General features: G+C 45.4%; 1 protein-coding gene across 2 annotated transcripts in view; it reads left to right on the plus strand.

The window, feature by feature from the left end:
• Nucleotides 1–1,956: 1,956 nt before the first annotated feature.
• Nucleotides 1,957–22,985, plus strand: part of LOC136621639 (dimethylaniline monooxygenase [N-oxide-forming] 2-like) — a 43,333-nt gene continuing 22,304 nt past the window's right edge. The window contains exon 1 of one of the 2 annotated variants that reach the window (XM_066597277.1): nucleotides 1,957–2,063. The gene's annotated coding sequence lies outside the window, so the exon portion shown is untranslated. Of the gene's footprint in view, nucleotides 2,064–3,344; nucleotides 3,499–22,985 lie in introns of those variants that run through there. The other variant, XM_066597276.1, reaches the window with a different exon arrangement.

The raw sequence follows: 22,985 nt of genomic DNA on the forward strand, positions 1-22,985 counted from the left end.
CCAACGCAAACATGGGCTAGACATTCACCCTGAGTATTGGACGCACCACTCTCACACCGCCCAAGATGAAAGTAAGGTTGTGTTCACACAGGGAAAGAGAACACGCATATACAACAACAATCTGTACTGTAATGCTATAACAGATACACCGAATGTGCATGCAAAAAAACAACGACTGACAAGCGCCCAAAAAACACAATGTTACGCCTGTCAGCTCATAGTTAATCTTGCCAGCACACCTTGCTCTGTCCAGACAAGCCAGGGTTAACAGCTTCTGTGCCTTTCAGTCAGGTTAATTACTATGTGTCTGAGTAGTGTGCTGGTGATTGACAGGTCTATCTACCTATCTGCTCCTCCCGCCTCCCTATAAGATCCAGCTCTGGCTGCCTGGGAGGGGCCGATTATTGTTCAGTTTTTCAGTGACCTTAGAGTAGTCCAGCTGCTCTGACCTGCTGGCTGTCGGTCCTGTACTTTGTTCTATTGTTCAGTTTTTCTGTGGCTTGTACTTTGTGTTCAGTTTTCAGTGTCTTATACTTTGTGTTCAGTTTTCAGTGTCTTATACTTTGTCTTCAGTTTTCAGTGTCTTATACTTTGTCTTCAGTTTTCAGTGTCTTATACTTTGTCTTCAGTTTTCAGTGTCTTATACTTTGTCTTCAGTTTTCAGTGTCTTATACTTTGTCTTCAGTTTTCAGTGTCTTATACTTTGTCTTCAGTTTTCAGTGTCTTATACTTTGTCTTCAGTTTTCAGTGTCTTATACTTTGTCTTCAGTTTTCAGTGTCTTATACTTTGTCTTCAGTTTTCAGTGTCTTATACTTTGTCTTCAGTTTTCAGTGTCTTATACTTTGTCTTCAGTTTTCAGTGTCTTATACTTTGTCTTCAGTTTTCAGTGTCTTATACTTTGTCTTCAGTTTTCAGTGTCAGCTTAGTAGCCCAGCTACACTGACCTGCTGGTAATCTGGACCCCTTGCTGTAATCAGCCAGGGTTTTCCAGTCTGCCTTGTTTTGCTTCTGTTAGCTTGTCCTCTAGACCTTGCTATTGCCTGCTTTACTTTCTGTTATCAGCCAGGGTTTTGTCATCTGCCTTCCTGTCTGTACTAGTGGGTAGTATTCTCTTGCATAGGTACTGCGGTCCCTGCGTTTCCCCTCTAGGAAGTGTAGGGTCAGAGTTGGCGGCCTGGACGTGTCCACCATCAGGGATATCTCCAGAAAGGGACAGTGGCGTGGGTTTAGATCAGGGAGCTCCGCGCTGTGCGTACCTACGCACCCCACTAGTACCGTAACACAATTTACCAATAATATCAACATACATCAGCAGATAGAACTGCTAATAAATACAAGGTATTAGTCAGTAATTTGTCCAAAGTACGTAAACTCACAAGCCCATTACAAGGGACTCTACTCCAACAAGATAACTTAACCCCAGGAGTCCTGCCTACAAGCAAGGTGATCATCCCAATAGGGATGACTGCACACTGGAACCTAGGGTCTTAATTTGCCATAGATGGTAAGAGTCAGAACACCATTCACATGCACCAATAAACAAGGGACATACACCCGGAACAAGTAACTGTTCACACCCAATGTCTGGTCACCCACAGAGACACTGAACACATTGCTATTCACACCACCAAACATACAGAAACCCCACTCAGAATTCTCAGACATACATATATAAAACAGAAACTAGTGCAAGTGTTATGGGGGCCACACTTGTCAAAGGGAAAGGGAGAAGGGGCCTGCATAACATGCAAGTGGGGAATGCAAGTGTCCAGGTCATCCTCAGGGTAGGTGGAAGAAACACTTCAGACTAACATCACATATAACCGCAAGCTCTGAGTGGGAATGGGATAAAGGAAGAATAACTGACTAGCACTCTCTAGTAAGAGGGGCTGGTAATTATATGCAGCAGACCAATGGTGATTGGCTGGAGAACTCCACACCATCAGCCAGCCATATCAATCACACCTGCAGTAGTGTGCTCCTGGAAACCCACAGAACCACAAGTCCCAAGAGCACAAAGAGGACAGCAGCATTACCACAGCTGAAAGAAGCTCTACGGGAGGTAGGGGGCACTATTAGAATTATTCCCTTTGGTGGACTCAAATTACTCCAGTTGCATATATTTGATTCTTTTTAATTTTTGCATCCTATATTATGTACTCCATCTATTGGGCAAAACACTGTGCTGGGGTATTTATCTAGGTTGGTACTGTATATTGTATAAGTATGCTCATTTACTTTGTGTTGTAATATGCAACTGCTATTTATGTATTTTGATATGATGCTTGTTATACATTGTAACACGCATATGGGACATCAACCATTATACTAATGCATATTTGACTGATGATGCACTGTTTTTGTGTGAGGGCTGCACTCTTGTGAAACTGGTAAATTTTAAATAGAAATGTTTTAATATGACTGGTAAATAAAGATTTTTTTATATATATTCCTAATCTGTGTATTGAAACTATCTTTTTGGGGTTAATCTATATTTTGTGCAAAAGTTTCCCAAAACTAATGGGTTCACTGCCAAAGTCCTTGAAACCAGGGGTGTAACTATAGAGGATGCAGTTGCGCCCAGGCGCCTTAGGGGGCTCATAAGGCCTCTCGTCTCCATATAAGGAGCCAAATACTATGAATAAAGCATTATAGTTGGGGGCCCTGTTACAAATTTTACATTGGGGCCCAGGAGCTTTAATTTACGCCTCTGCTTGGAACCATACTTTTAGAACAAGCCGAGAAAGTTGTCCAGCATCTTATTAGGCTTCATACAGGAGTATGCGCAATTGTGTACGCTTCAGCACAACATATTTGCGCAGTGAACAAGTTTGATCAAGATATAGCACTATACTTTTTAAGCACGCAGGGCCTGTTCACACACTCATTCAAAACAGCTTAATTCAAATTAGCTTAATGAGGTCCAGATGTGTTCTCTCATTCACAGAATTGTGTGGTGTATTGGGCATTTGTATGCACATTGAAAGGAAATGAGAATGAACCCATTGAAATCATTGTATTGTCTGTTTTACACACACATTTTTGGGCGCAAATACGTTTGCCCGAAGTATCTCTTAATATGAAATCAATTAGCCATTTATATAATGTGCTTAGTCTTTTTCAGAAATAGATGTACAGCTGATAGGGTTTTCATAAATTGTGAATTTTCTGCTGTTTTTGCCCATTGCTACATTTGGTTTAGCATTAGGAAGGTCACACAGAAGTCCTAATATGGCACTGATTCAAAATGCATTGAGGTGTTTTCTACAAAGGAGGCTGAGTCTCCTGTTATTGCCCTGCTATTACAAAGAGATTCTTTTGCAATGGGTGGAGTAAAAGCACAACATTTGCCAAAAGGAATGTTGCAAATTATAAGAGACTTCAAAAGAGCACAATATGTTCTTGTACTCTCCTTTCACTGTATTCACAAGCATTACTCTTGTCAAGTAAAGGATACTTGTCTGTCTTCATCTAGAATAAGGATCTGGCATCAAATAGTAAGTGTGTATTTCTATTGCTTTTATTACTTTCCTAATATTCTGTATATCTGAAGTTTCTGAGTTCATAAAGTTCTATAAGACAATTAAAAACACCTGATATGCATTAAGTCTGTAATGTCATCTAACCCCAGCTATTGTATATCTGCTCTCCCTGTAAGGGGCTGTTTGGTTTGTTGATTAACACCCATGTGGTTGTAATTTATACAAAGAGATCAATGTCTGATTAAGATGCTACAAGTTTTGGCATGTGTACAAAAAGACATTTCAAAGAGAGAGACCTTTAAATCGCTTCAGTTTGTGGCTTGGTGTGTAGATAAATACATATTCCAATATGCTTTCATTTTAAATCAGTCTGGAAATCAGACAATCCACAAAGTAAAAACTTGATTTGACTGTAACTTTATTGTCATTATACATAGAAGGTTAAATCCTTCCTATTTAAATGGGACTTTTATAACCATTTTATTAACCCTGAATTTGCAAGACTTTAGCCACCTTACTTTTATTTTATATTGATCTTTCTAATAATTTTATGGATATTTGTTAACCCCTTAACGACCAGCCCATAGTCTTTTTACATCCTACCTAAGTGGGCTTTATTCTCTAAGGACGTAAAAACATGCGTCCTGCAGAGAATAAAGCCCCGTGGGCTCTGGACGTGACAGCTCCATGCTGTCAGTGCCCGCAGGTAGCTGACAGCATGGAGCTGTCATCCTGGGCTGCGGGCAGTCCCCCACGGCATTGCGATCAGCGCTATCCGATGGATAGCGCCGATCGCAATAAAGTTTTTAAAAAAAGTTTAAAAAGTTAAAGATTCAGCTGCCCTGATGGATTGGATCCATCAGGGCAGCTGAAAATACTCACCCGGCTTCCCTGATGTCTGCCGCGGAGAATGGGTCCTCCGGGACCCGGCGCGGCTCTTCTGTGCATGCGTACGCCAGACGAATGACGTCACGCGTTTGCACAGAAGAATAGGAACCCCGGGGAGTTTGAAATTTCCTGGTTCCCGCCTCTGAAGGTAGCCGGGAACCAGCAGATGCCCCGGGGACCGCGGCGAGTGGTCCCCGGACCCGCAATCGGCGATCACGAAAAAGTTTTAAAAAAGTAAAAATAAAGTTAATTTCACCTCCCCTCATGGATCGGATCCATGAGGGGAGGTGAAAATACTCACCCCCGGTCCTCAGCGGTGTGCCGGTCTTCCAGGACCAGAGTCCCCTTCTGCTCATGTGCGCCCGATGATTGACATCGGGCGCGTGCACAGAGGGGCTCAGGACCTGGGAAATTTAACATCCCTCTGCTCCTGGCTGCCATGTAGCCAGGAGCAGAGGGATGTCCCTGCAGAGATGATCACTGTTATCCAATGGATAGCAGTGATCATTTAAAGTAAAAAAAAAGTGTAAAAAAGTTTTAAAACAATTTTTTTTACTTTAAAAAGTTTAAAACGCTTACATTTCATCTCCCCTCATGGATCATATACGTGAGGGAGGATGAAATTACGTACCTGAGGCCCCCAGATTTATCCGCGGACCTTACCACAGCTTCTGCGCATGTGGCCGTCGCCAAAGCGGCAGACGCATGCGCAAAAGCCGTAGATTGCCAGGATAACTTAAAATCTCCCTGCTCTTGGCTACAAAACTTAGCCAAGAGCCTGGAAATTTCACGGGGGGCCGCGGTTAGCGGTTCCTGATCATGTGTTCGCCATTATCCAATGGATAATGGCGATCACGTAAAAAAAATTTTAAAAAGTTAGTTTCATCTCCCCTCACCGATGTGATCGGAGGCCTCTGTATTTGCACCCTGACGCGATCCTCATCCGTGAACTTACCCGGATTCTGCACATGCGACCGCCGGCAAAATACCAGACATATGCGCAGGAGTCGGGGAAACTTAAAATCTCCTTACTCCCAGCGACCAACGGTCGCTGAGAGCCAGGAGCAGTGAGAGGTGGCCTCGTTGAGCGGTCCCTGGTCACGTAATAAAAAAAAGTAGCGATCTACCTTAGGTCGGTCTCACATGGCTGGATAGGAATTACGGATTCCGCATGCGTCTGATCCGCGGTATTATGCAGATCAATCGCATTGGATTACACAATTCCGCTCACATTCGTGGGGTCGGAACTGCGTAATCCACTCGCAGTAAAGAGAACGCAGCAGGTTCTATTTTACCGCGGCTATCCGCAGCATAGAGCCTATTATGCTCCATGGTCATGGATATACCCGCTGCCCATACGCAACTACGTTGTATACGGGCTGCGGGTACCCACGTCATCGCTAAGTGACGGTGCGGGAACTGCAAAAAAGAAAAAGGTACTGCGCATGACCGCCTGTGTGAGTAGGCAGTTATGTGCAGTACATTACGCGGCCGTACGCATGGTCACAGCCGGGCTCACAGCTGGGATTCGCTGCGGGCCTCTGCAAGCAGATTCCACCTACGGCTGCGTGAGCTCGGCGTTATTCAGACCGCTACCTGTAATGCGTATTTTACGCACCTTGTTGAGCGCCTTCTGTGTGAGACCGCCGCACCTCAGCAAACTTACGGAGACTCACAGAGTGCCAATTTTTACACCCCATACCCACCACTGAGGTCAAGAAATGACCCCCAAAAAGCATGAGAGGAAGGGGGATACACGGTTTTATTGCCCCATGGGCCCATTCCAAACAGCCTCCGTAATTACCCATGTCTTCGGAAATACCACACAGTTCACATCATAACTTTTATCTAAGACTTGTGAACGCTGAAAAGGGCACGGAGTGTGTGTGTGTGTGGGGGGGGGGGATTTTTAGGGAGTCAATTTTTATTCCGTACAAATAAGCAATGGGGCCTGGAATTTATTCAGTTGTGCCCTGAAATCCAATGGGTGTTCCCTCCTTTATAGGCCTTGCCATGGGTCCTGTAAGTAAATTAGGGCCATAATAGGTATGTTTCTGAACACAGGACAAACGGGGGTATCCATTTTGGGGTGAACATCTTCATTTATACATGTGCTGTAAAAAAAAAACCTGTTTTTAAATTAACGCAATAGCCCAAAAAATGAAAATCGTAATTTTTTTCTTACTGCTTTGCTTAGATCTATTCAAAAAATATAGGGTTAAAATACACAGTACACCGCTAGATAAATTCATTAAGGGGTCTAGTTTTCAAAATGGGGTCATTTGTGGGGGTTCTCTTTGGTTTTGGGCGCTCAAGAACTCTACAAGTGGGCAATGGGGCCTAAAAGGAGTTCAAGCAAAATCTATGTTCTGAAAGCCACTGACTACTCCTTTCATTTTGGGCCCTGTTGTGCATCCAGACATAAGATTAGGGCCACAATGGGTATGTCTCTGAACACAGGACCAACAGGGGTATCCATTTTTGTGTGCAAGTCTTCATTCATATGTGTGCTGTACAAAAAAAGCTGTTTTTAAAATGACAGAATTGCCAAAAAAAACGAAAATCACAATTTTTTCCTTCTGCTTTGCTTAAATTCATTCAAAAACTGTGGGGTCAAAATATGCAGTACACCCCTAGAAAAATTCCTTAACGGGTCTTGTTTTCAAAATGGGGTCATTTGTGGGTGCTTTTTATGGTTTTGGGCGCTCAAGAACTCTACATGTGTGCTATGGGGCTACTCCTTTCATTTTGGGCCCCGTTGTGGACTTAGATATAACATTAGGGCCACAATGGGTATATTTCTGAACAAGGGAGAAACGGGTATCCATTTTGGGGTGTAAATCCTCATTTTCATGTAAACTATAGGAAACAAAATATGTCTTTAAAATGACAGATTTGCAAAAATATGAAATTTTACTTTTTCTCCTCTAAATTGAATTAATTCCTGAAAAAAAATTTGGGGTCAAAATACTCATGACACCCCTCAGTGAATACACTAAGGGGTGTAGTTTTTAAAATGGGGTCATTTGTGGGGGTATCTGTTATTCTGACACTCATGAGCCTTTTCAATCTTGGCTTGGTGTAGAAAAACAAAGTGTTCCTCCAAATGCTAAAAAGTAATGTTAAATTTGTACGTCTCCTAAATGGTTAAAAAAACGAAAGTTTTTCCAATGTGCGCCCAAAATAAAGTAAACTGGTGGAAATATATATCTTAGCAAAAATTTCTATATTATGTTTGCACATATTTAAGATATTGCAGTTGGAAATGTAAAAAAATGACGATTTTTTTCAAAACTTTCCCAATTTTGGCGCTTTTAATAAAGAAACACAAATTCTATTGATCTATTTTTTCTGCCTAAATGAAGTACAACATGTGGCGAAAAAACAATGTCAGAATCGCTTGGATATGCAAAACCTTTCTGGTGTTTTTCCATGTTAAAGTGACACGTGTCAGATTTGCAAAATTTGGCCTGGTCATTAAGGCGCAAACAGGCTTGGTCACTAAGGGGTTAAAAAAACTATATTAACCTCACTACATCAATAGACACAGAACAAATCAGTCTTGGCATGCATGCCTGATGGTATTCTGGTTTTTAAATTCATTATCCAAAAAGCCTCTCGTTTAAGAATTGTCTCATGACTAACACTTTGTCTCCTTATATCTGTGACTAATTCTGTGGCATATAATTTAAAATTGTGTGTGTCACCTCCGTGTTGCTCAGTAAAATGCTTGGCCGTACCAGAATAAGAAGAAATTAAGTTTCTAATACTTCTTAAATGTTCACTTATGCGTATTTTTGCTTTTCTGGAAGTGCAACCAACATATTGTATATTGCATTCAAAACATTCTATGATGTGTATTAAATTAGTTGAATTGCAATTGATGTATTTTTTTTTATTTTCTATTCCTTATTATTTTGGTTATTCAAAAAAAAAATTGGTTTAATAGCTATGCCGCATGCACTGCATTTTAAACCTCCACATTAGAAAAAAACAGCCTTGGTTAACCAGTTTTTCTTGTCACTGGATACAAAAAAGCCTGGAGACAAAATGTTACTCAGACTTCTATTTTTACGTGCTACTACGGAGACTCCACCTTCAAGAATGCTGCAAATGTCGGCATCTTGTTGTAAAATAGGTAAATGAGCACAAAAAAGTTTTTTTTATGCTATAAAAACTGTTGCTTTACTGAGTTGAGAGAAACAATTTTTTTCCTTCAATTTCAGAACCACTTTGTATTCTATTGCCTAACAATTCGTCCCAACCTCGATGTTTGATTTTATTACATGCTCTATTTAGGATGCACTTAGAATAACCCCGTTTATATAATCTTTCACAAATTGATCTTTCTGTTTCTTTATAAGTAACTTCAAATGAGCAGGCTCTTCGGCTCCCTTTTTCTAGACCTCACTATACGAGAAAATAAACTAACAAATGAAATTATTACTGGGCTCTATCGTAAACCATCTGCCAGTAATACGATTTTGCATGCTAACCGTAGCCACCTGAACCATATATTCAAAGCAATTCCCGTAAGAGAGCTCACAAGAGCCAAAAGAGCCTGCTCTTGGCGCACAACTCTAAAGTTTGTGCACCCGTTCAGATGGCACAGGCCCTGGTGCATATACGCCGAGGCCACAATGCCATTGCCTCCCCTTCCCTCTCCCTCACCAGCTCACCACCTCTCTCCTTCCCTCTGGCTGTTTGCAATGGGAGTAGGTGGGGCATAGATGGAGCTAAGCACCCTCTCTGCCCCTGGTCGACAGCCAGGAATGGTAGGGGGAGGAGCAGGGGGAGCTTAGCTCCGACCCTGTCCCGCCCCATTCCATGGCGATCAGCCAGAGGGGAGGAGAGAAGAGGCAGGGAGTTGAGCAGTCCCGCTGCTAAGCTCCCTCCACCTCCCTTCTCTGGCCGCTATCATTGGCTCCCATAGGAGCCAATGCAGTGGCCAACGAATTTCGGCCAGAAAAATAGTTCCAGGACTATCTTTTCAGCTCTACGTGAAAGCGCCCGGCACTATATTGGACCAGCCAGGCGCTTTTACGCCACAGGAATATGGCCATGTATTCTCATGCATTGGAATCTAATACATCAGATCGTAGCGAATATTGTCCGGACGTGAAAACGGCGGCCAATACACGTTCGTGTGAAAGAACCCTAAGGGCTCATTTACACAAGCAGTGTTTTAGAGAAATATAGGCGTGTGAAAAGATCATGGCTACGCTGCACTAAAGATTGCGTGAAGGGGTGATCTACAGCTATTTTAGTTAGCTGTTAAATTGCCTGCTCACACGATCGGAGGTGCGTGTTTTCCAGCTCCCTATGGAAAGCACACATCGAAGATGGGTCAGGTCCTATCTTTTCTCGCACCACAGACCTTAGATGAGCGCATTGCAGGCACATGTCTTATCTTTGTTAGGTGTGAGTATTTAGCGCACCTACAATTCCTTCATCTAAACGTTTCTATAGGAAACCATTGGTTCTATTAAACACAATCTCTTCACACGTCTAAACTGCGCTAAAACAGCGCTTGTGTGAATGAGGCCTAATATGCATAGAACATTACCTCACCAAAACAATACGATCAATCAGAACTATATTTAAGCAAATCATAATCACCACTACCCCACACCCACATAAAAAAAAAAACATTTTAGGTACATAGAAAAAAGCCCAAACACCTAAGGGCTTCTTCTTATGGGTTCTCTTACATTATTCATTTTTTTCACACAAATTTTTCACTCTCAAAAAAATACATGACATGCTGTATAGGAGTCTATGGGTTAACAAAATCACAGTCCTGCACCGATGTGAACAGTCTTGGCAGCGCAGAAAAGTAAAGAAAAGAGCGTCAATACACATGTAATAGCCCACGATAGCGCTCCCTTCACAGCTTAGATGCATCAGGCTATCGCAAGGAAATCTATGCCTGTGCTCATCTGCAGGAGCTCTAACTCTTCTTTGTCTTCTCGACCCTCTCTGCTCTCTAAAACCCATCAACTTTTCTGCAATATCATTCTTGACGCAACCAGGACTCAATTCATTCTATATATTGGACCATCTCCTCAAATTTTATCAAACTTTCTCAAACAGCCTCTTTTTTGATATATCCCCCATTCTCTTATTTTTGCAACAAAATTTCCTAATTTCGGAGAGTCAGGCTGCATCCAAAGGGCAGTAATCAACTTCTGCACCTGATGTCCAAATGGTGTGGATTTTGACATAGATTTTGTCACACCAAAATAGGCTGTTGATTTTGGTGAAGATTTGCACCAAAATCTGCTACATGTGAATATACCCTTATGAATTTATTTCTAAATAAATTGTTAAAAATGAACCCTTAACTTTACAATCACCTATACTAACTAAATAGTATAGGTGACTGTAGTAGACCTAGTTGGGCTTTATTCCCACAAGTGTATATCGGCTGCCGTTTTCACGGCGGCCGATTACACTACGATCTGGGGAGTAAAAACTCGTGATTGGGCACACAAATCTAACGTTTGTGTGCTCGTTCAGATGTCATGGTCCTCGGCGTATATATGCCAAGGTCGCCATTCCATGGCCCTTCCTTTCCCTCGCTGGCTCACCTCCTCTCTCCTCCCCTCTAGCTGCTTGCAATGGGAGGGGATGAGGCGGAGGTAAGCTACTGCCCCCTCCCACCCCTTGTCCACAGCCAGCAATGGGAGGGGGTAGAGCTAATCGCCGCCCTGTTCCGTCTCCTCACATTGCAGTCTGCGGACAAGGGGGGGGGGGGGGGCAGGAGCTTATCTCTGCCCCCCATCCCACACCCTTCTATTGCAAGCAGATGGAGAAGAGGGAGGGAGTTTAGCAATCACGCTCCCCTCTTCGGCTGCTGTCATTGGCTCCCATAGGAGGCCATGCAGTGGCCGACCTATTCCGACCCAAAAGATGGTACTGGAACTATCTTTTGGGCCCGACGTAAAAATGCATGGTGCTATATTGGCTGGGCGCTTTTACGACACAGGAATACGGCCATGTGATCTGATTCATTGATATCCAATGCATCATATTGTACCGGATATAGGCCGACTGTGAAAATGGCTGTCCGATATACACTCGTGGGAAAGAACCCTTGATGTGTGGAAGAGGTTCATTTAGGGTTAATGTGTGGTGTTTTACATACTACATTCTCATTCTCTCTCCTCCAATCTCACACGAACAGGAGAACATGAGAGAGAGAAACAGCACTGAAAAGCTGGGAAGGTTTACAGTGTACAAACATTTCCAGCCAATGCTGTGATTGGCTGTCACTGATAACATCATCGGACCTGAATCAATCTGGTCCCGATGATGGCATCCAAACAGGCTGTTAGTAACAGCCTGTTTGGGTGTTTACTAGAGATGAGCAAGCACCAAAATGCTCGGGTGCTCGTTACTCGAGTCGAACTTCCCGCGATGCTCGAGGGTTCGTTTCGAGTAACGAACCCCATTGAAGTCAATGGGCGACTCGAGCATTTTTGTATGGGACCTATGCTCCGCTAAGGTTTTCATTTGTGAAAATCTGGGAAATTCAAGAAAGTGATGGGAACGACACAGAAACAGATAGGGCAGGCGAGGGGCTACATGTTGGGCTGCATCTCAAGTTCCCAGGTCCCACTATTAAGCCACAATAGCGGCAAGAGTGCCCCCCCCCCCCCAACAATTTTTAATTCTGAAAAACCCTCATTAGCAAGGCATACCTTAGCTAAGCACCACACTACCTCCAACAAAGCACAATCACTGCCTGCATGACACTCCGCTGCCACTTCTCCTGGGTAACATGCTGCCCAACCGCCCATTTCAGTAATAGTAGCAGTCAAGACAGGCCCCAGTAACAATTCCAAAGCAGCAGTATAGGGGAAGCACAGTATTAGTTCCATTTCAGTAGTAGTAGCAGTCTAGACAGGCCCCAGTAACATATCACTAGCAGCAGTATAGGGGGAGCACAGTATTAGATCCATTTGAGTAGTAGTAGCAGTCTGGACAGGCCCCAGTAACATAATGAGCGACTACTACCCCCAGCAGACACGCAGTAAACTGAAGACGGTCACAGGCAGCCCAAATATAGTATTTTTTTCCAATTTTTGGGAAAAAGCCCACTGCCTATATAGCCTGTATATGGATTTCCCTGTTGGAGGATGACTGTGGTTATTGAAAGCACAGTGCAGCCAGAAAAAATTATGCGCAAGGCTGCAGTAACACCTAGCTGGGTAATAGTGAGCGACTACTACCCCCAGCAGACACGCAGTAAACTGAACACGGTCACAGGCAGCCCAAATATAGTATTTTTTTTCCCAATTTTTTTGAAAAAGCCCACTGCCTATGTAGCCAGTATATCTCTTTTCCTGTACCACTGTCCCTGCCTCACCAGTACTGCCCCTATACTCAGTAAAATGACTGCAGACTGAGGACGCTATGCTGCCCCTGAGCCAATCAGAGGCAGCACTCACTCACCCATTCATGAATTCATGAATGGGTGTGAGTGAGACCTGCCTCTGATTGGCTCAGCGCTGAGCCAATCAGGGGCAGGTCTGACTCACACCCCCTTCACACCCACTGCAGGCCGGCCGTGCTGAACTCCGTCTGCCGGGACAAGGTGAGTATATATATTTTTTTTATTTTTACACATTTCTGGATGAATTGTAGGGAAGGGCTTATATATTTAAGCCCTTCCCCGACAATTCATCCTGCGATCGCCGGCAGCCCATTGCTTTCTATGGAGCCGGCTATATTGCCGGCTCCATTGAATTCAATGGGCTAACATCGTTCTTCTCTGCCACAGCTGTTACAACTGTGGCAGAGGAGAACGATTTTTATGCTGACAGTGCGCGGGGGGGGGGGGGGGGGGGGTCTCACTCTTGCCACTATTGTGGCTTAATAGTGGGACCTGGGAACTTGAGATGCAGCCCAACATGTAGCCCCTCGCCTGCCCTATCCGTTTCTGTGTTGTTCCCATCACTTTCTTGAATTTCCCAGGTTTTCACAAATGAAAACCTTAGCGAGCATCGGCAATATACGAAAATGCTCGAGTCGCCCATTGACTTCAATGGGGTTCGTTACTCGAAACGAACTCTCGAGCATCACTGAAAGTTCGACTCGAGTAACGAGCACCCGAGCATTTTGGTGCTCGCTCATCTCTACAGCCTAACACTCTCCCTTTAGCAGCTACAGCAGGACGGCACTTTCCCTAATGTTTATGTACCGCCGGTGGGTTCCAGGGAGCCACCCATGCTGTGGGTGCACACGGAATTCCCATTGCGGAGTTGTACCTGCCTGTGACTATTTATAAAAAAAACCCGGTCTGACTGGGGCATGCAGTGTTGGCCGAAGCCCACCTGTATTTAATCTGACGTTAGCTCTACTATCCGGGGCACTGCATTGGGACAAACTACAGGAGCAATACAGCGCTAATGAGACGTGCACAGCTACGCTAGCATAGGAGTCCGCTGTAGGCCCGCGATTGCTGAGGGTTTGTGCAGAGGCCTATGTCCTGGGTGCAGTTAAAGTCCGCTTCCTGCCTAGGATTGCTGAAGCTGTGGGCCGAGGCCTATGTCGTGGGCGCGGTGCAAGTCTGCCATGTTTGGTCGCTCAGATCAATTTTTGGTTCATGTCTTGGGTTTCCTAGGACCCACCTATGCTGTTGGTGCAAACGTATCTCCCATCGCAGTGTTTGACCTGTCTGGCACAAAGACACTGACTGACTTGGGTAGGGGGCAGAGCGCAGATGGCTTTCCCCTTGCAGTGTGGATTGAGCTATGCGAGACCTTGACAGAATGAATAGTGTGTGGCACATGGGTTCCCCATTGCTATGCCCACGTGTGCAGCTCCTGATGGAGGTGGCACAGGATTGGATTTATCATTGCTTCTCTACAGCATTGTGGGCTATCGCCCCGCCCCTTTTAAAGAGGGTCACTGCCTGGCCCTGCCAACCCTATGCAGTGTGTGCCTCCGGTTCATCCTCATGGCAGATGCACTTATACACTGGGTCGTGCGTGGGGGGGGGGGGGGGGGGGGGTTGGGCAGCACATAACCCAGGAGAAGTGACAGCGGAGTGTCATGCAGGCAGTGATTGTGCTTGGTTTGGAGGTAGTGTGGTGCTCAGCTAAGGTATGCCTTGCTAATGAGGGTTTTTCAGAAGTAAAAATTGTTGGGGGGGGGCCCACTCTTGCCGCTATTGTGGCTTAATAGTGAGACCTGGGAACTTGAGATGCAGCCCAACATGTAGCCCCTCGCCTGCTCTATCCGTTTCTGTGTTGTTCCCATCACTTTCTTGAATTTCCCAGGTTTTCACAAATGGAAACCTTAGCGAGCATCGGCGATATACGAAAATGCTCGAGTCGCCCATTGACTTCAATGGGGTTCGTTACTCGAAACGAACTCTCGAGCATCACTGAAAGTTCGACTCGAGTAACGAGCACCCGAGCATTTTGGTGCTCGCTCATCTCTACAGCCTAACACTCTCCCTTTAGCAGCTACAGCAGGACGTGTGCTGCTCGTCTCGAGTAACGAGCATCTTGAGTACCCTAATACTCGAACGAGCATCAAGCTCGGACGACTACGCTCGCTCATCTCTAGTGTTTACCAGCTGGGAAGGGTTGTGAAGTGCCTGACATAAATTTATGTTGCTGCTGCACAGAGCCCAGGCAGCGGTGAGATACGTTTACCATCAGTGGTCACAAAAGGATTAATAATTGAAAGATTGCCTGTTTTCAGATAATTCTGCACACAAATCATATGATTAAATGGGACAATTAGATTATCTTATAAATCCAAGGGGGCTGTCCAGGATTAGAAAAACATGCATGCTGTCTTCCAAAAACAATACTACACATCTCCATTGGTTGTATTTGGTATTGCAGCAGAGCTCTATGCAACTTAATGAGAATAAGCTGCAATACCACAACAACCTCTGCATTGGTGTGGCACTGTTTTTGGAAGATAGAAGCCATGTTTCTGTTCTCTTCAATAATCTCCATAACTAATTTATTAGTATACCCACAAGTGCCTGGAGAGTTAAAGGGAACATGTAATCAGGTATGAGCACCCTAAACTACATTATGTGCTCATTCAGCAGGTGCCCTTGAGTCCGGGGAGGTTTTTCTTATATTGATCTGGCTCCCCAATTCAGTGCTGTCCTCTCCGAAAGTCTGCACGGACCATGCAACCAGACTGCTGTCTGTCTGCTGCGTGCACACTCCCATAGAGATCAATGGAAGTGCGCACACAGCAAACAGTCCGGCAGGGGAACTAGTTAAATATAAGAAATGCCTTTTCAGACTCCATGGAACCTACCATATGAGCAACATAATTTATGGTGCTCATATCTGATGACGGGTTCCTTTTAAAAGACCTTTTCCATGGCTCAATGATGGAGCAAGGACATTTGTAAAGTTTGCCTGATCATCAGGCTGTGCCACTGTTCACCTAATCATCTCGTTTATTGGGTGATTGCATCTTTCATGCAAGACCTAAAATAAATGTTATTGGCAGCACAAATGGGGGATGTATAAAGGGGAGATGTGCTGCCAACAGCCGTGAAACACTACGAGGGCTGAACAAGCACATGAACAATTCATTCCCCATACTGTCTGAACTGGCTGGTGTCAAAGCCAGGTAAGAGTGCCGACCTTATTGATCAACGTGTGTCATCTAGAACAAGAGGAGTGTGTAAGAGGACCCTTACGCCCCTTTTTTTACAAAAGCCGATTGTCATTTGGACGAGCGAGTGACATCATCACTAATTTGTTTACAGTTGTTTGCGCTCATGCAGAATGTTTATACAGGCAGATCATCCCTGAGACTCGCTCACTACTTGTTCTTGAGTAAGGAATGTTTGGACGTAACGAGAAGTAAGTGAACCAGCTATGACTTTTATGCAGGCTGAAACTGAGTGACGAAATGAAAAGTGAGCTAAAAGTGCACAATGGCTCACATTTAGAAGTAACGATTACCGCACGCTTTCCTTAGTTTGAATGAATTTTGAGCGACAATCGTGAGCCTTTACGGAGAGGATATCTTAGTATTGCTGATACTACCTGATCTCTAGCAATTGTAGAATTTACAATATCTAGGTGCTTTTGAGTTACAGAGGGTAGTTCAGTTTGGTCTTAAAACTTTCTCTCTGCTTGCATTCTCTATATGAGTGGTGCATAAATTCCTAAAATAATCAGCCCAACTTGACTTTATCTGAAGTAGTTCTGTAAATGTTTGCCCTTTTCAATATCATTGTCCTAATTTGTTCAAAAAAATATTTTATTAAGCTTGGTAATAAGTGATCTGATTTCCAAATCTTAATAGTTGAGGCTTTTCTTAATAGCCAGAGTTCTATCCATTTGCAGGTCATTTTCAGTTTGACTTGATCATGTCTTTGTGGGACTTTTAGCCAATGTACATAATTATATCTTGTATATTAGAACTAGCGAATGAGCAGAAAAATCAAGGAACACATGGCCAGTGCTGGATGGAGGAGAGAGACTTGTATCCAGTGAAATTCAGTTTGTTTCAAGACTATGCATTTCAGCATCTGGCAGGTGCCTTCCTCAGGCCCAATAACTAGTGCACATAAAACAATAGTATATACAGTGGTGAAAGAAGGGAAATTACATAATAGGGTCAAAGGTAAAAGTTATATAGATCACGCAAAATTGCGAATAAGATTGCCAAAAAATAAATGTATGATTAAATAAAAGCATTATGCATAAATATGGTGCACTGGCAATGTGTAGATGAAAAACATACATTAAATTAATATTCAAAAAGAAAACAAATTAAGTATTTAATGTATCATTTAGACATGAAGAGCACAGTGAGACCAGTGAATACATTAACAAATACTTGGCAGAGCTGGATTGAGACAAACAATAGAGGCAAATAGGATGCTCAGATCTAGTATGTATGCAAGTTGGTTAACTTACTATATACCAGTCTCAGTATATTAGTAAGTTACACTGTAGACCTCTAAAGAGCCCCCACCCACCCCCCATAAGCATAATTAGTGCATAGGTTACGTTAACATCACACAATAATAAATTAGAGCATTACTGAAACATATAAAAAACTGATAATTTAAAAAATTAAATAAAAGTTGTGCAGCGCAAAAGTTATCATAGAGAAAAACCCTGCATTAATTAGCATAGAGTCCGGCAGCGGTGGTGTTGTCCTGAAAACGGGACACTATGAAGTGCCTAGTGTGGATGCCAATGTAGGTTAAAAGAGAATTGTCATCCCCACTGTAGAAAGAGAAGCTGCAGGGGTCAAAAAAAGTATAAAGTATCAGACAAATAATGACATAGAAACTCTTTTTACTATTACAAGAGAAACATCCATAAATTGTGAATCAGACTTTTTTTTTAATATTGCCATGTATATACAATCTACTGAAGTTCAGATATGGTTTTAAAGGGTGTAAGACAATATGGAAGATTTAACAATAATAGTTTATTCTAATAAGTGATCGAGCACAGTGATGAATAATTGTCCTTTTGTAGATACAAAGGAAATATATATATAAAGGATAATATCTATATACAAAGTATAAAGATTGCAAATTACATCACATCATTATCTATATATAAAGATTACTGCTTACATGGCATCACTGGGAGGTAGCATCATCTGATTTGTATATCGGCAGCCAGAGAAGCCCCCTTTCAAACAGTGCCAAGACAGATAAATTTTCCAGGAACTGGATAAGTAGTGCGTCCCCTTACTTGTCTCTGCATGGCTTCTGTCTTAGTTCCAGAAAGTAAAACTTCTACACTATCTTAGCAAAAAATGCCTACGAGTCGATTTCCTATTCTTCATGACAAAATGACATCATAATCTGCCATAAGACAGAAAAACAAACCTATTATGTGCAATCTTTATCTAAAACATACACAACTGATCCTCCTCCCAGATGCACAATAACATGACTCTTTAATGTGTGCTAATTTACTCTTAATAAATGCACAGCTTCATTTTATTACACAGCCATAAATACCTCTTTTCTGACAGTCCATAAATATGGACTTTAGCGCTCTGCTCAGAACAGAAGATGACTTTTTTGTTCATGCATGCCTGAGAGAAGTGAAATGGAGTCTAAATAATCATACAGTCAGCATATTCCTGACACACATATTCATATTCCAGAATAATACAAATCTACTATTCACCTGCCCACTCGTGTCTTAGACATCATCATCCTCCCCCAACATACTTCTTACATACCCAAATTATATGACCATTAAAAGGAATGTGCCATCGTGAAATGACTAGAGATGAGCGAACGTACTCGTCCGAGCTTGATATTCGTGCGAATATTAGGGTGTTCGGGATGCTCGTTACTCTTAACGAGCACCACGCGGTGTTCCGGTTACTTTCAGTTTCCTCTCTGAGACGTTAGCGCGCTTTTCTGGCCAATTGAAAGACAGGGAAGGCATTACAACTTCCCCCTGTGACGTTCAAGCCCTATACCACCCCCCTGCTGTGAGTGGCTGGGGCGATCAGATGTCACCCGAGTATAAAAGTCGGCCCCTCCCGCGGCTCGCCACACATGCCTTGTGAGTTAGCTGAGGGAAAGTACTATCGTGCTGGTGCTGCTGTAGGGAGAGCGTTAGGAGTCAGTGTAGGCTTCAAGAACCCCAAAGGTCCTTCTTAGGGCCACATCTACCTGTGTGCAGGCTGCTGCTAGCAGTGGTTTTTTTTTCTCAAAATCGGCAGTGCAGAGCATTGCACCCGGTTTTAGGGACAGAAGTGGTGCTTAGGCAGGGAGAGTGTTAGGAGTGAGTGTAGCCTTCAAGAACCTCAACGGTCCTTTCTAGGGCCAAATTTAACCGTGTGCAGTACTGTGCTGGCTGCTGTTAGCAGTGTTGCATTTTTTTTTTTTTTCTAAAAATCGTCTGTGCAGAGCATTGCACCCTCCATTGATACTACAGGGACAGAATTGTGTAGGCAGGGCCACAACACAGTTAATGTTCATTGAATATACGCAGTGGGTCCTTCCCTTTGCAAAGAAGGAAAAGAAATTATATTTGGCCTGCCTGTGTCAGTCCTAAGGTCTCCGTGTACGTGTGTGCTGCGTGGACAACGTACAAAAATCAGACGCAACCAGTTACAGTTTACTGCAGGCTTGCGCCATTGTCTTTCCTGACTGGCAAATACCTGCTCTGCCAGAGTTAATAACTCTGCTACACTAAAGTTGTGTGACACTTTTTCAGGGCCACACCACAGTTATTAAACTTCTTGTTCATTGAATATACGCAGTGGGGTCTTCCCTTTGCTAAAAAGGACAAAAAATTATATTTGGCCTGCCTGTGTCAGTCCTAAGGTCTCCGTGTACGTGTGTGCTGCGTGGAGAACGTACAAAAATCAGACGCAACCAGCTACGGTTTACTGCAGGCTTGCACCATTGTCTTTCCTGACTGGCAAATACCTGCTCTGCTAGAGTTAATAACTCTGCTACACTATAGTTGTGTGACACTTTTTGAGGGCCACACCACAGATATTAAACTTCTTGTTCATTGAATATACGCAGTGGGTCCTTCCCTTTGCAAAAAAGCGAAAACATTATATTTGGCTGCAGGCTTGCGCCAATTTATTTCCTGCCTGGGAAATCAAATCACTGGTAATACAGCATGCTGAGGGGTAGGGGTAAGCCTAGAGGACGTGGACGTGGCCGAGGACGCGTAGGCCCAAGTGAGGGTGTGGGCACAGGCCGAGCTCCTGATCCAGGTGTGTCGCAGCCGACTGCTGCGCGATTTGGAGAGAGGCACATTTCTGGCGTCCCCACATTCATCGCCCAATTAATGGGTCCACGCGGGAGACCTTTATTAGAAAATGAGCAGTGTGAGCAGGTCCTGTCCTGGATGGCAGAAAGTGCTTCGAGCAACCTATCGTCCAGCCACAGTTCTGCGCCGTCCACTGCTGCAAATCCGAATCCTCTGTCTGCTGCTCCTCCTTCCTCCCAGCCTCCTGACTCCACTACAATGACACCTGCTCAGGAGCGGGAACACTCCCAGGAACTGTTCTCGGGCCCCTGCTTAGATTGGGCAGCAGTGGTTCCTCTCCCATCAGAGGAGTTTATCGTCACTGATGCCCAACCATTCGAAAGTTCCCGGGGTCCGGGGGAAGAGGCTGGGGACTTCCGCCAACTGTCTCAAGAAGTTTCTGTGGGTGAGGAGGACGATGACGATGAGACACAGTTGTCTTGCAGTGAGGTAGTAGTAAGGGCAGTAAGTCCAAGGGAGGAGCGCACAGAGGATTCGGAGGAAGAGCAGCAGGACGATGAGGTGACTGACCCCACCTGGTGTGCAACGCCTACTCAGGACAGGTCTTCAGAGGGGGAGGCAAGGGCAGCAGCAGGGCAGGTTGCAAGAGGCAGTGCGGTGGCCTGGGGTAGAGGCAGGGCCAGACCGAATAATCCACCAACTGTTTCCCAAAGCGCACCCTCGCGACATGCGACCCTGCAGAGGCCAAGGTGCTCTAAGGTCTGGCACTTTTTCACAGAGACGCCTGACGACCGACGAACAGTGGTGTGCAACCTTTGTCGCGACAAGATCAGCCGGGGAGCCACCACCAACAGCCTCACCACCACCAGCATGCGCAGACATATGATGGCCAAGCACCCCACAAGGTGGGACGAAGGCCATTCACCGCCTCCGGTTTGCACCGCTGCCTCTCCCCCTGTGCCCCAACCTGCCACTGAGATCCAACCTCCCTCTCAGGACACAGGCACAAACGTCTCATGGCCTGCACCCACACCCTCACCTCCGCTGTCCTCGGCCCCATCCAGCAATGTGTCGCACCGCACAGTCCAGCCGTCGCTAGCGCAAGTACGCCACCACGCACCCGCACGCTCAATCGTTAACCGTCCACATAGCCAAATTTATCAGCCTTGAGATGCTGCCGTATAGGGTTGTGGAAACGGAGTCCTTCAAAGCTATGATGGCGGCGGCGGCCCCGCGCTACTCAGTTCCCAGTCGCCACTACTTTTCCCGATGTGCCGTCCCAGCCCTGCACGACCACGTCTCCCGCAACATTGTACGCGCCCTCACCAATGCGGTTAGTGGCAAGGTCCACTTAACTACAGACACGTGGACAAGCACAGGCGGGCAGGGCCACTACATCTCCCTGACGGCACATTGGGTGAATTTAGTGGAGGCTGGGACAGAGTCAGAGCCTGGGACGGCTCACGTCCTACCCACCCCCAGAATTGCGGGCCCCAGCTCGGTGGTGGTATCTGCGGCGGTGTATGCTTCTTCCACTAAAGCACCCTCCTCCTCCTCCTCCTCCTCCTCCTCCTCCTCCTCCTCCTCCTCAACCTCTGTCTCGCAATCTAGATGTGTCAGCAGCAGCAGGACGTCGCCAGCAGTCGGTGTCGCGCGGCGTGGCAGCACAGCGGTGGGCAAGCGTCAGCAGGCCGTGCTGAAACTACTCAGCTTAGGAGATAGGAGGCACACGGCCCACGAATTGCTGCAGGGTCTGACAGAGCAGACGGACCGTTGGCTTGCGCCGCTGAGCCTCCAACCGGGCATGGTCGTGTGTGACAACGGCCGTAACCTGGTGGCGGCTCTGCAGCTCGGCAGCCTCACGCACGTGCCATGCCTGGCCCACGTCTTTAATTTGGTGGTTCAGCGCTTTCTGAAAAGCTACCCACGCATGTCAGACCTGCTCGTAAAGGTGCGCCGGCTCTGCGCACATTTCCGCAAGTCCCACACGGACGCTGCCACCCTGCGCACCCTGCAACATCGCTTTAATCTGCCAGTGCACCGACTGCTGTGCGACGTGCCCACACGGTGGAACTCTACGCTCCACATGTTGGCTAGGCTCTATGAGCAGCGTAGAGCTATAGTGGAATACCAACTCCAACATGGGCGGCGCAGTGGGAGTCAGCCTCCTCAATTCTTTTCAGAAGAGTGGGCCTGGTTGGCAGACATCTGCCAGGTCCTTCGAAACTTTGATCAGTCTACTCAGGTGGTGAGCGGCGATGCTGCAATCATTAGCGTCACTATTCCTCTGCTATGCATCTTGAGAAGTTCCCTGCAAACCATAAAGGCAGCCGCTTTGCGCTCGGAAACAGAGCCGGGGGAAGACAGTATGTCGCTGGATAGTCAGAGCACCCTCCTGTCTATATCTCAGCGCGTTCAGGAGGAGGAGGAGGAGGAAGAGGATGAGGAGGATGAGGAGGAGGGGGAAGAGACAGCTTGGCCCACTGCTGACGGTACACATGCTGCTGGGCTGTCATCATTTCAGCGTGTATGGCCTGAGGAGGAGGAGGAGGAGGAGGAGGAGGAGGATCCTGAAAGTGATCTTCCTAGTGCGGACAGCCATGTGTTGCGTACAGGTACCCTGGCACACATGGCTGACTTCATGTTAGGATGCCTTTCTCGTGACCCTCGCATTCAACGCATTCTGGCCACTACGGATTACTGGGTGTACACACTGCTCGACCCACGCTATAAGGAGAACCTTCCCAGTCTCATTCCCGAAGAGGAAAGGGGTTCGAGAGTGTTGCTATACCACAGGACCCTGGCGGACAAGCTGATGGTAAAATTCCCATCCGACAGCGCTAGTGGCAGAAGGCGCAGTTCCGAGGGCCAGGTAGCAAGGAGGTGCGTAGATCGAGCAGCATG

This window comes from Eleutherodactylus coqui, chromosome 3 (genome assembly GCF_035609145.1).
Source record: "Eleutherodactylus coqui strain aEleCoq1 chromosome 3, aEleCoq1.hap1, whole genome shotgun sequence".
Classification (NCBI taxonomy): Eukaryota; Metazoa; Chordata; class Amphibia; order Anura; family Eleutherodactylidae; genus Eleutherodactylus; species Eleutherodactylus coqui.